The sequence below is a fragment of the Lolium rigidum genome, chromosome 7, assembly GCF_022539505.1.
Source record: "Lolium rigidum isolate FL_2022 chromosome 7, APGP_CSIRO_Lrig_0.1, whole genome shotgun sequence".
Lineage (NCBI taxonomy): Eukaryota > Viridiplantae > Streptophyta > Magnoliopsida > Poales > Poaceae > Lolium > Lolium rigidum.
Window position 1 is genome coordinate 302,863,001 of NC_061514.1, and position 13,355 is coordinate 302,876,355.

Genomic DNA, 13,355 nt, shown 5'->3' on the forward strand with positions numbered 1-13,355 from the left:
CACTCCGCCAGAACTGGACTTTGAATAGGTAACAGTACAGGTAATAAAAAGTCCGCGTTTACCTTTCCGAACATTATTTCTGCTGTTTTTAGAAAATATGAAAAATTACGGAATCGAAACGGAGTGGAAAAGACGCGCGAGGGCCCGTCACCACAGGCCGGCGCGGGCCCCACCCGGCCGCGCCGACCTATGGTGACAGCCCCTCGGCGTCCCGTTTCCACTCGTTTTCGGCCTGGAACCTTCCTTTTGTCGTAAAAATATTTGCTATATAATCCTCCGGACCCCTGGAGGTCCGTAATATCGTTTTCTCGTCGTGTTTTGTTTCGAGCTGTTTTCTGCCAGATTCGTTTTGATCTAGAAGCACCATGGCCTCCAACAACGAGGACAAGGAACCTTTGAAGGAAAATATTCAAGACCCGGAGCTGAAGAAAGAAGACGCAAGAGAGGATGAGGAAGAAGTGGAGGAAGCTCCGCAGGAACACCAGCAAGCCACCGTTGCAAGTATTGGCGTGATATCAAATCCATCCAACGTCAAGAGGAGTGCACGAATCGCTACCGGAGGAGCGGTTCCACGTCATTACTTGGCTCCAAGGACATCTTCTCCGAGCAATTACAACCCTTACCGCAATCTAATCTACGATCGTCAAACTGAAAGGACCCCCAAGGTAGTGTTGCCAAGTAATTGGGATATAAATCGTTCTGACAATGCAGGAGATATGAAATCTGAAGCTGAAGGATGGGGAAACAATTCTAAGAGTTGGGATTCACCACTGGACATGATTATGAGCCGCGTTGAGCACAACTCGGAGATGATCCGCAACCTGACCTATGAGATTGAAGGTTTACAGGAGCTTGTCAGGAAGCTTGTCGAGAAGAATCCATCACCACCATCACCGAAGGAGTAATTCATCATCGGTATTGGCATCCCCTTGGTTTGTTCCAAGCTTGGGGGAGTGCCGCGGTATCACATCATCACCACCTTTATCTTTTACTATTAAGTAGTGTCATATCATGAGTAGGGAAGTTATCATATGGAATAGTATGCAATGTGGAAGTATCTCTCCTAGTTAGTTATCTATGTATCCGTTGGTGTGAGTTATCGTTATGGAATATTAATGAGAAGTCTTATCATTTACTTTTTGCACACCTTATTTTAGTTTGCAATCTCCATTATATGATTACTCTTGACATGAGTATTGATATCACTTTTGGAGCATCAAGTAAATCTATTTGGTTTTGGCAAACTTAGCATTGGTCATTAGCAACAACATCTTGATGTTTAATAGGAGAGAGAAATACACTTAGATATATTACTCTATTATCTCTATGCTTAGTATTCTGAGGTTAAAATTGCTTGTGCTTATGAGAAAGATGCATGATTGTTTCTATCATATGTATATTTGTTTGTTTCCCTCAACCTTTATGCTTGCTATCAAACCTTGCTAGCCAAAGACCCGTATCGAGAGGGAATGCTTCTCATACATCCATAACCTTAGACCAAACCTATGCCATTTGTGTCCACCATATCTACCTACTACATGGTATTTTCCGCCATTCCAAGTAAATACTTCATGTGCTACCTTTAAATAATTCAAACTACTACTCCTTATTTGTGTCAATGTTTTATAGCTCATGAGGAAGTATGTGGTGTTTTATCTTTCAATCTTGTTGGGCAACTTTCACCAATGGACTAGCGGCACATCCGCTTATCCAATAATTTTGCAAAAAGAGCTGGCAATGGGATTCCCAGTCCCGAATTAATTAACTTAAATAGACACTCCTCCATGGTATGTGATTGTTGGACGGCACCCGAAGGATTCGGTTAGCCATGGATTGAGAAAGCCAAGGTTGGGGGAGTGTCATCATAATAAAACTAAAATAAAAAGGCACTCCTTCATGGTATGAGATTGTTGGCAGGCACCCGAGGATTCGGTTAGCCATGGTTTGTGAAAGAAAGGTTGGAAGGAGTGCCACCCAAAAATAAAATAAAATGGGAGCCGCTCTTCGAGAGTTTGTCTGGCAAGGGGGTTAGAGTGCCCGCTACCATTCGTTGACAACAACAAACACCGCTCAAAATCTTACTTTTATGCTCTTTATATGATTTCAAAACTTGAAAAGCTCTAGCACATGATTTAATCCCTGCTTCCCTCTGCGAAGGGCCTATCTTTTACTTTTATGTTGAGTCAGTAAACCTATTTCTCTCTATCTCAAGCAAGCAATTGAGTTGTTGTGAACCAATCATTATGCTGTGATCCAGTTAATCATGTCTTTTATGTTTTCTTGTTTAGTACCAATTTTATCTGAATGAATATGACTTTGAAGTTATCAATGATTATGAAGAGATTGTCATGCTTAAATATGAAGGCTCAGCTATAAATTCTAATATGAAAGCTTTGCTTAGAAGTACAATCCGTTAGTAGTTCTCTGACCAAGAACAAAGTTTGCCATCACCAACTATGATTTCTTATGCACCTTTACTTGTGATTTCTCTTTACCTATTTCAAGATGAGTTATATGAGGAAATTGTTTACTAGAATGTCTTGTGTGAATGAATATGATGCTTCTTGTCCGTATTTTATTTATCGACTCTTCACTCCATAAACATGTGGTCTTGTTTATCGAGCTCAGTTTCGCTTGGGGACAAGCGAGGTCTAAGCTTGGGGGAGTTGATACGTCCAATTTGCATCACTATTTTGTATCATAATTTGTTGTTATTCATTGATATATTTCATATTGGGACACAATACTTATGTTATTTCATCTATTTTGCATGTTTCATCATTATTGGAGGACCAAGCACCGGAGCCAGGATTCTGCTGGAAAAAGCACCGTTAGAATGCAATATTTCGGAAGATCAACTGTGGAAGGGAATTTCACGAAAATTCCTATTTTTCCAGATGACGGAAGGAGCCGAAGGGGAAGAAGAGAGGGCCACTGTGGGCCCAGACCATAGGGCGGCGCGGCCCATGGCCTGGCCGCGCCACCCTATGCTCTGGGGGCCCCACAGCCCCTTTCGCCTCCTTTTCTTCGCGTACTCCTTCGTCCCGAAAACCTAAGCCAGATAGAGGACCTCACGGAGGGTTACAGCCGCCTCTGCGGGGCGGAGAACACCAGAGAGAAAAGAGCTCTCCGGCGGGCAGGAATCCGCCGGGGAAATTCCCTCCCGGAGGGGGAAATCGACGCCATCGCCATCGTCATCGAGCGGGACATCATCTCCATCATCATCATCATCATCTCCACCATCTACACCGCCATCACCACCGCTGCACCTCGTCACCGCTGTAGCAATTCGGGTTAAATCTTGATTGTTTGATAGGGGAAACTCTCCCGGTGTTATTCTATACTTGTTGTAGATGCTATTGAGTGAAACCATTGAACCAAGGTTTATGTTCAGATTGTTATTCATCATCATATCACCTCTGATTGTATTCCATATGATGTCTCGTGAGTAGTTCGTTTAGTTCTTGAGGACATGGGTGAAGTCTAAATGCTAGTAGTGAATTATGGTTGAGTAATATTCAATGTTATGATATTTAAATTGTGGTGTCATTCTTCTAGTGGTGTCGTGTGAACGTCGACTACACGACACTTCACCATTTATGGGCCTAGGGGAGTGCATCTTGTATTCGGTTGCTAATTGCGGGGTTGCCGGAGTGACGAAACCTAAGCCCCGTTAGTATATCGATGCAGGAGGGATCGCAGGATCTAGAGTTTAAGGCTGTGGTTAGATTTATCTTAATTACTTTCTTGTAGTTGCGGATGCTTGCAAGGGGTATAATCACAAGTATGTATTAGTCCTAGGAAGGGCGGTGCATTAGCATAGGTTCACCCACACGACACTTATCAAAACAATGAAGATTATTAAACCACATGAAGCGAAAGTACTAGACTAAAATCCCCGTGTGTCCTCAGGAACGTTTGGTCATTATAAGTAAACAAACCGGCTTGTCCTTTGTGCTAAAAAGGATTGGGCCACTCGCTGCAATTATTTCTCTCGCATTTTATTTACTTGTACTTTATTTATCTGCAATATCAAAACCCCCTGAATACTTGTCTGTGAGCATTACAGTGAATCCTTCATCGAAACTGCTTGTCAACACCTTCTGCTCCTCGTTGGGTTCGACACTCTTATTTATCGAAAGTACTACGATACACCCCCTATACTTGTGGGTCATCACTCCCCATTGGTCCCGGTTTGGTTCAAAACGGAGACATTTGCTCCCAACAGCTTGGGACGAAAGGCCTCTTCTCCACTGGTGCACGTGTATGTGAGTGTCTGCATTTGTACTATGTTTCTCAACAAAGAATTCATAGTTGACGTGCCTTTTTTATTCGCCACTTACCATACCACTTGGAAAGGTGATTAACGGGGAGAATAGAAGGAGGAGCGGCAGTATATCTATTTTCGGGGTACAGAGGAGCGGGAGTCGGTACTACGATCGGGATGTGCTATATGCCGACCCGCTCGGTGCGGGAGGAGGTGCCGCACACCCCGCGCCCCGTGAAGGAGCATTATTGGGCCAGGCCCAAAACAGGTAATACCTTTTTCGTTTTTTCTTTTTTTCAGATGTACTATTTCTTTTGCTCTTTTTTTTAAGTTTTGTAAAGTTTGAAAATATCTTAACAACCTGAATATGAACGAATTTGAAAATATTAACAAATTTAAAATTTAACATTTTTTGAAAGTGAACAATTTTTCAGATTTGAACATTTTTAAATTTGAACAAAAAATGTATTTTTTTTCTATGAACAATTTCCGAATTTGAACATTTCTAAATTCGAACAAATTTTATATTTGAACAATTTTCAAATCTGAATGATTTTCATATTAGAACAATTTTCGAATTTAAACAAATTTCATATTTGAACTGTTTTTAAATTTGAGCGGTTTTCAAATTTGAACGGTTTTCAGATTTGAACGGTTTTCAAATTTGAACATTTTTGAATTAAAACATTTTCGCAATTTGAACGTTTTACGAATTTGAAAAAAAAAAGGAAAAGGAAAAATGAAACAAAAAACAGGGAATAAAGAAAAAAGAAAAGAGAAAAAATATACAGAAAACGGAAAAAAGAAGGAAAAAGGCTGAAATGGGCCGGGCCCAATAGCCGACCAGGGGTGTGCGGCAACCCGCGTATACACCGACCTGGTCGGTGTATAGGATCCGCCCTACGATCTGGGTATCAGTTTCGCTCGATTAATGTGCTACCTGCTCTATCTGGTATTCTCGTTGCATGGGCTTTGTGCGCGACCTGTGCTTGCTCATCTCTTCCGCGATTTTTTTAAAAATAATATGTATTTTTTAAGAATGTTACAACTAATACGCTTTTCAAAAAAAAGATGAATCTATGACTCGGTTGGTCTACTGTTGACCGATCGGCCATCAGTTAGCCGACCAGGTTGGCATTTGCACAGGTCGCGCACGTGAGACTGCTTTTGTTTTTGTTTTGCCTTGGATGCTCATGGCTGCTCAAACACATGTCCGGTCAGTTAATAGTCAGTCTCGACCGACTATCGACCGACCGAGTCACATATTCGTAAATTTTTAAAATCATATATTATTTTTAGATTTGATCGAAAAACGTATTATTTAAAAAAAAACGCCATCTCTTTCAATGTTCTTCTGAACAATTTACAGGTGTCACAGCACATACGTGAGCAGCATGCTCTGGCCGAGTTGAAAACCTACCTGGTGTCAAGTGAAACCCATTGAGTATACGTGGGTCTGCTCCCGAGGGTGACCCTGCACCGTCTCCAAGGTTATACTAGATGAAATGCGCGCTTCACCGCGCCGCCTACATTTCGTCCTGACATAAATGTGGCTGCCGTGGTAGCATTGCAATCATTTGGGTCTTCTCAACCGTTGGCAAAAGAGGGGCAAAATAGTAATGGATTTTCTTAGTTCACGTGATAAACAAAACTTGTAACACACAATGGCCACGGAGGAAACACTTTGTACCATAGGGTGTTAGTAGACCACTCAAAATCAATTTTAACTTCCTTGAGAGGGAGCCAGGTAACATGACAAATAAGCCAATGAACAAAAATGGCAAGATCCCTGAACTTACAGGCCGAGAGTATCAACAATCAATATGTATAACAATAAACACTGGAGAAATTTGGTCATCCCAAAGAGAGTCAATTTGTACAACAAAACTCAGAACTAAGTGTAGTTGTGGTACTTTAGTTTTTCTACGGGTCAAGAATAGAACAAAATAGTTAGACCAACCTCCAGTTCCAAGGACCTTCTTATTCTCATGGCGTTCTTCGTGCTCGCATACCCAAGTGGTATCCGCTCTTGTTACGGCAAGGACAATTAGCCATGGAGGAGAAAGACCTGATCGATTTTCTTGTCATCTGTTTAGGGTCCTTTCTGTAAAATCTCCTTTGTAAATTATACCCCCACCGACGCTACCAATGATGCAGGTATGCCCTTTGGGGCCATTCCAAAGTAGAAACATATAGAGTAGGTCAAAATATCATTCTGCTGCTCTTGTTCATTGCCCAATCCCTAAAATACGGCAGGTAGCATACAGTCGCAATCCACAAGCAACTGTATATGGTATATGCTTTATATGGGACAACAATAGATGATAAATTGTTGATGAGATATATGAATGAACCCAAAGTAAAGTATGGCTATAAATCATTGAAATAAGTATGCATAATGTCAATGCTAATCACATTTGAATCTTACCATATGGATTTATCTCTTCTGAGAGTTATAATATTTTGAACTCCATAACACAAATATGGATGTCTCAAGATAGAAGATTTTTTTTAGAGAAGGGACATCTCACCCAGCTAATTCTAGAAAGAAATATGTAACTACTACCCCCATCGCAAAGCTTAAGGCTCTTTTTTTTAAAAGTCATACCAAGTAAAGTTTGACCAAACTTTTAGAACAATCTATCAACAATATAATATTTTGTAGATACCATATGAAAATATATTTCATTGTCTATTTAATTATATTAATTTTGTATTTTGCTTGTTAATGATTTTTGGTAAAATCTTAGTTAAACTTGACATAGTTTATTGTATGTGAAAGACATCTTTGGTATTTCTACTTAGATATTGAAAGATACTGAAATTCTGAATTATTTTTTATTTAAATTCTTGACATAGTTTAACTTTTTAAAAATAATATAAGCCTTAAGCATTGGGATGGAGGTAGTATATGGCAACAAATAAGAGTACATGACATGAAGGTATACTAAACTTTTGAAGCAACATAACAATGCAGAGTAAACGGTTAAGTGAGAAGGAGTGATCTTATTACCAGATAACACCTTGCCCGATAGTGCTATCAGACTGCTAGTTAGCATTCCCATCTTGTACCATAACACCTCTAGTCCCGCAACTACCACCAACATAGATGGACTGGAGAACATCAGCAAAAAGAAAGTTTAAACCCGTTTTTCAGTTACCAGAAAAACATAAAAAAAATATTAGTGGAGGTTACACAGGAACATAATAGAAAGTCTTACTGCAGAATGTTCGAATCCAAAGGAAAAAATAAATACAGAACTGATTCAGGTGAATTTGCAATTCAATCAAGAGCAAAGTATGTACTTTCGTCTTCTAACATGAGTGTTGTAGGCTGATTTTGGCCTGCTATATTTTGAGCTATTGATGACAAACATAAAACAGGGGTGGTTTGCTCAACGTAAAATGTCAGACCACAGAGTTCCTACTTTCCATTTACCAGCAACCTTTAATGAAACCTCTCCAAGCGTTGTATGTTATGAACTTATGGATACACATAGCTACTTGGAGCTACCCATTTATCCGTTTATGCCAGTGTTTGCATGACAAAATCACCATCACTCAGATGGGCTAAGCATGGTGATAGTCAAAGTGCAAGAGAACTGATGCACCATAAATACCGTGAGCTAGAAAGCAATTCCAAGTTATACCTTTAAATACTTAGCCATTTTTACAACCTAAAGCAAAGGAGATGTATTGGGTTCTTATTGTGACTTTGCGCACTATGCAAATTGGGTAGTATATTGTGGTACACTACCATTAACTCTTTTCTAGTATTGCTTCCAGGGGTAGTTCTAAGCTTCCGGTTAATGTATGTGCAATATGGGCCTCAGAGATTCAAGAAATCTTGGACTATACACACATACTTAAAAAATAAAAGAATCACTCCTTTGCCCAATGATAACATTTATTGAGTTGCTAGCTAGATCCAAATAATTTAACTTCATTAATCAACCAGGTTCACTCGGTTCGTTGCTGAAATCAAGATAAATAATATAGCTTGAATCGTTTTAACAATTTAGTAACAGTCTAAACACATTGACATAATTAAAGCAGGACTAAATTCACTACCGTAACAACAACTACCAAATATGGTACGTGCTTATCACTATTTTTCTTCAAATTTTACCATTCAGTTCTTTGATTTATGTCGCTAAAAATGGACCCAACACAGTGTAGAACCCATAGTCAAGTTAGAGGGAGTTAACGGTATAGAGCAAACCATCTCACAAGCCGAAGTGGATGGCACATGGAAATATGGCTAAGTAGTAAGGCATATAAATTAACAACTATCCCAGTGGTTAGAGGGAGTTAACGGTATGATCACAGTGGTAGAAACATAAATTTAGTTCATGACACATGACGACAAAGAAACTATTTGTACTATCCTAAATGGCATTGTGGTCGATGAAGTTAGATCAGTATTGTGCATCATTATTTAGTTTCTAGCTCCAACAAGGCCTAACTACTGCCTATAGGAAATTCACAATATCTTCCATCACAAATATCGAATATTAGATAATCAAAGCACATATATGTCTAGGCAATCAAATGCTAAAACCTGCATTCACCTAAATATACCCTAGATCTGCATTACCTCTATGGCGAGACAACTATATAACAAAACGAAACAAAATCAGACCAACCTTGTGCTCAAACCAAGGTGCAGGAATATGTACAATGCTTATGAAACATAACTAATGGATGCCACCAATAATCCAATACACTGAAACTATTTGATTGAAAATGTGCCATACTAAATAAAGATACTAAAATCTGCGGATTTAATCATTGACGCCTAAAGGTTATCTGGAAATATGGCTAAGTAGTAAGGCATATAAATTAACAACTATCCCAGGCCCTTTAGTACATATTGTTTCTTTCATATGCATCTCTTTAATCTTTCAAAAGTCACTTAGCAATTATAAAAACCATTACTCAAATTGCAAGGTCATTAGTACATATATTTTATTTCCACTTCATATGGTTTTCTTGTTAATACATATGTATGTCTTTCATCTTTCAACATTACCACGACTTTAATTAGCAGAGGTCCATATGATTGTAAACTTAAGAATAGACAAAGAGCAATTTTGGTAGATATAGTACTAAAATTATAAACTTCTACAAAAATTTCTTAACATGAATCCTGGCCTTGCCAAGGTAGTGCACCTCCTTCGATGTGGCATTCACATGGCAGGACATCACATCACCTGAACCACCCGCAGATGGCAATGAAGGAGTAAACGTGGCCACAGATAGATATCCATACCTAGGCGGTTGTGGACAGACAGGGTTTGGTTCCAACGCAGTGGTAGAGGATGACCGTATGATTGTCGCCGAGGGGGCACATAAACCTGTCTTTGTTGTTGGCGGTGCGGGAGAGCTCGACTTGACCCTTTCCTGAGATGTGAGGTGCCGCTGGTGGCGGCGTGGCCGAGCTTAGCAGAGCCAGGACCCTTTCCTAGAGGAGGAAGTGGAGGACCTTGACTTGCTACACCGCAAGTGCTAGTGGTTGTCCTGGGCAAAGAGCAAATATTCTTGTCCTCCTCCAACATCAGGCAGACACGTGATTGGAGAAGTTATAGCAAGAGATGGAGAATATGCAGATCAAGTGGAAAGATCTATTTTCCTTAGGAACATGTCAAAATGTAGAAGCTATATGTGTGCTTACTTAGCTTCATGAGAAAAAGACAATGCATGGTACAGCCATAATATTGAAAGACAGCAAACAAAGATGATTGAATCATTATATATACCAGAACGTCAAAGAAAATAGCTTTCTTCGCTTATGTGCTCTCTTGCTTTGCCTGTTGTGCATCTTTCATAAGTTTTGGTGATGAAGCAGCATGCAGTAAGAAAGCAAGCATATTTTCTCCAAGATGCTGAAGCGATCCTGGTTTCAGAAGCTCCATCTTGTCATTCTACATAGAATACAGCAATAAGATATCATGAGTAAGCAACTGAAACGTTTCGCACTCAAAAATGAATTGAATCCGCCACCACATATTCCTTTGACTTTGTATTACACATTCGAGATCACCAACATTACAGTTAGATCTAGAGCTAGTACCTTAGTTCAAATTTCTGATTGGCATGCATAAATTATAATATCATGCAAATGAATTATTTCAACCAAACATCGCTAAGCAATAAAATGGTTGTAACTGAGTAGATGATGCATGATACATTAGTTATTCAGTTCATAACAAATACAATACAATGCATTTTAAGGGACTGGGTTGCAGTAACCTTCTCTCCAGAATCTTATTGAACATATTATATATACATAGCCAAGCCGGTCTGTTATTGGAAAACCAGAACACAAGCTAAATCTGTTTTCGAGAACATCTCATTGAGCATGATGAAGATATCAGGGGCCAAGAGGAGCTGCCTAGCATCCATGCCATAAGGAGAATAGTGACTAACTGCTAGTGAACTAAGGCATAGATAATTCATCACCAAAGTGCTCTACATGCAAGCAAAAGGCAGTTTATATTCTTCCACATAAATTTCAATAAACTTGTTTGCAAGCAAAAAAAAAGTATTATAAACTATACATAATATGGAGTAATGTTTTATTAATTAGCACATGGAAGCAAAAAAAATGTTTTATAAACTATAAACAGCCAACGATCACCACCAAGTCTCCAGGATTTCAAAAGGTTGTGGTACACAACACAATGCTCGCTCCATCCCCACTCTACTCGTAGGGTTCCCAGTGCCAAACTTTCACGTCGGAGGCAAGATCTGGAACCGGCGACCAGCCAAACCCTCTGTCTGGTTAGAGTTCTCCCAAACACAGAAGTACAGACATACACGTACAGAGAGAGAAGGGAGATAGAGAGGGGAGAGGGAGGGCGGAGTAGGGGTACCAAATCGAAACATGGCACAAACGAAGTGGACGAATCCATGATGGGGCGGCTCAAATATACGGCTTAGCTTTCGCCGGAACCCTCGATCGGAAGCTCGCCGCATCCGCCACCGATGCCGGTACAGCGGCTGCCCGAGCAGGACACTCATGCTGGTGACGCGCGGTGCGAACTGGAGGGCTAGACTCGCGACGCGAGGACTGACGCCGCAGCCGGCCGCGGACGATCTCTTCCGACAGGGATCAGAGTAGGTGCGGGCGGAGCGCGGCGGCCGGCGCGGGGAGGTGGGCAGCGGCGGCGACGGCCCTGCGCCATATGAACCCTAGCGCCAGGAAACTTCTTTTCACGGAAGGCGGAAAAAAAAGGACAGGTGGTCGGCGGCTGGCCCCACACGGCGACGCGCACCGTCAAATCGCTGAGAAGCCAGCGATTACAACAGCCTTATATGTTGTATCTAATGATACTCACTTTCTTCCGTATGACCCGGGGGGAAAGGATTCCTATTTTGAAATATAATGCTGATGACCAAGGTGATGATTAGAGATGATATATCTTGAAAGTCCCAAACCAACCATGTGAATATGGCTTCTCAACAAGAAAATTATGGATAAAAATCGACACTTCACTCAAGTTTGGTTGTACATGTGCACATGGCTTGAATATGGTATTGCAAAGCATGCATCTTCTTTTTCTTTTATGTTATTTGTTCAAAGCGAGATCTTATCAATGGGATGGAGGTGATAGCTTTATTAAAGTTGGTAATAGAGTTTTAGAAAGACCCGAAACATTTAAAAAATATGCAGGTGGTGTTAGTAGCTTTCAGAACCAACCTCAAGAAAAGTACAACTTATTTGTTACACCCAACACCAAAATTGATAATTTTATTGTAAATATGACATTGTTTTGCATGACACATGTCACTCAAGTTCATTTGAAAGAAGAAAATTATGTGTCTCATGGAAGAACACATCGGTATCATCAAATAGAAACAAATGATAAAAGTTACAGAAGAGAAGTATATCTTGATGTTGCTAATCGAATTATTCGGTTTAGCGAGGTCAACATGCAGTTGTTAATTTGCATGGCAGCTTAGAACCCCTTGAATTCAGATGCTTGTGATGATGCATAAAAGATAATGGGACTTGCCAAATCCCGCCCCAATGACGTATCAAATGCGGATTTGATAAGACTTGATCTCCTGCTTGAAATCTTTATTAATAATATGAGAAAAATGACCGGGTTAAATGTGTCAATTATCTTGGCGAGCTCTCTATTTTGCTTGTCGAAAAAAGAACATGTTGTTTATAATAAAAACCTATCACTAATAGTTAAGCTCGTAAGTAAATGTGGAAAAACAGAAACGCTATGGCCCAGTTCTTTTGGCGGTTTCTCGGAGAAGCTGCCCTCCCCCAGCTTCCTGGAGAAGCCGGTTCTAAAATTTTCCGAGGCTTCTAAAATAGGTAAGGCTAAACTAATTTGGAAGCCTCACAAAATTTTGTCACCGGCTTCCCCAGGAAGCTGGGGGGAGGGCAGCTTCTTGGAGAAGCCGCCAAAAGAACTGGGCCTATATAACATTGATCGATGGCTGGTCAATAGGTGCAAGCAGGCATGCAGAATTTGGTTGTGCTTTCATCGCTTGCTTGTTCGAACAAACTAGGCCATGCACGGAGGCGTGCCATATTTGGGGCCTGTTTGGTTCCTAGCCACACTTTGCCAAGCCTAATTTTGGCAAGTGTGGCAGCCACAAAAGTGTGGCTAGAATTTTGGAAGCCACAAAGTGTGGCAAAAGTTGGCAAAAAATTCACTCTATGACAAATGGGCCATATAGATAGTGAAGTGTGGCAGCTCTAAAGTGTGGCAAGAACCAAACACATGCCAAATTGCCAAACTTTGGCTTGGCAAAGTGTGGCTGGGAACCAAACAGGCCCTTGATAATCAGATGTACCCCTTTTAGGTCAACGCCATAATCTGCGTTTTGACTTCCAACACCACAACCACAACTTATTGCACCCTATAAACCATTCGTGTGTATGACATGTTCATGTTGGTGAAAATCTGATGTGACGTACCAATTAATGAGGTGAGAGATGAAAGTGATATCATAATATGATACCGTATCATAGCACGTAAAGCACATCATGTACACAAATTTGTATTAAGATTCTACAAAACATTAAATATGTTAAACTATAGTATCATGTGTATGATACTAGTCT

At 40.4% G+C, this 13,355-nt stretch overlaps 1 long non-coding RNA gene across 2 annotated transcripts; it reads right to left on the reverse strand.

The window, feature by feature from the left end:
• Positions 1 to 6,073: 6,073 nt before the first annotated feature.
• LOC124676238 lies at positions 6,074 to 11,249 on the reverse strand. Of its 2 annotated transcripts, XR_006993556.1 has the most exons (4): positions 11,143 to 11,249; positions 9,540 to 10,191; positions 7,281 to 7,381; positions 6,074 to 6,509 (listed from the first exon to the last, which is right to left on the reverse strand). It is a non-coding gene; the product is annotated as an uncharacterized LOC124676238 (long non-coding RNA). The 2 variants fall into 2 exon arrangements; XR_006993555.1 differs by having other exon boundaries at positions 7,281 to 10,191.
• Between the last annotated feature and the right edge of the window lie 2,106 nt (positions 11,250 to 13,355).